The sequence below is a fragment of the Penaeus monodon genome, chromosome 15 (genome assembly GCF_015228065.2).
Source record: "Penaeus monodon isolate SGIC_2016 chromosome 15, NSTDA_Pmon_1, whole genome shotgun sequence".
Lineage (NCBI taxonomy): Eukaryota > Metazoa > Arthropoda > Malacostraca > Decapoda > Penaeidae > Penaeus > Penaeus monodon.
The window spans coordinates 43,006,872-43,008,158 of NC_051400.1; positions in this window are offsets into that span (position 1 = coordinate 43,006,872).

Here is a 1,287-nt window from a genome sequence, read left to right on the forward strand (position 1 = left end):
CTTTACCTTCCTTACTTTTTCATTAGACTTTCTACTTACATTAGTAACCAAGAAAAAGTTTCATGATGAAAGGAATCTTTGTATAATGAATTAATAAAGGGGATGATCTGAGACACAAAGGAAGGAATGTGACCTTTGGTGTGGAGAATTACTCTTCTGTATCATACTCTTCTATGTATTTTGAATATTTCGAATCCTGCGTGTCCATCATGCTAAATATAAATCATATTAAGAACATTTCCCGATGAATTGTTAGTAATAAGATTCAAAATTAATATTTCCTTAGCATATATGTATACATTATCAAGCTGTTGACTCTCATTATGTCAGGTATTTAAATTGTTTTACTGATTCATTTGTAATAATTATTACATAAATGAAACAGTCGTAAAACATTTTCTCATGAGATCTCCCACCTCCTTAGCTATGCTAATACACATAAGGGCCGGTGGCAGGTCTTTCATTTACAGCTGCTGGTACCACTCAGCTGACTGACTGAATGTGGTGAGTGACGAAATAGTATCTGCACCCTTTTAATCCCATTGGCACAGTAAAAATGTCCCTGTTTTCACGGTTATAAGCAGCAACAACTTCCATATCGAAGCTTAGGTGACTGATATGCTGCATTTGCGTTGGCTGCTGTGACAAGTCGAGAAATTTTTCTTTGCTGACTTGCGTGGGATATACATGCTGAAGATTTACTTTTTGTAGAAATCGATGAGTTGTTTGTCCACAGTGATGTGATGTTCTGATATGTATCAGGCACTGCAGATCAAAGCTAGCTTGTCAACAGCCTTACATGCCGTGTATCCCCGCTGTCGAAGCCGGTAATCTGATAAGGAGAGCAAACCTTAGCTCTATCATGCTGCTTCGATTCAAAGAACACCCTTCCAGATTATATATATCTGGGATAGAGGTATACAGATAAACAAGCAGATTAAGCGGCGGCTCACAACCGGTGGAGGTCACGCAGGGTTAGGAGGGGGTTGCAAAGCCTTTAGGAGAAAATATCGTAAATCAATTTACTAGGCGTTCGTCTGCATTCTCATTACATATACAATATGAGACCAAGTTCTCAAGAATCTTAATATTACAATTTGAGAAGCAAAAGAGTGCATTTTTTTTCTATTCTTTCTTTTTTCCTATATGTAAATGGGGATCGTAGAGTATCGAGTGCATAAGATGGCATGGTGGCATACTCTAAGTCAAATGCAAATAAAGATATTGGGACCAACATCTTGGTATAGATAAATGTTAGTTGTATGTGCCATTAATAAGGCAAGTGTC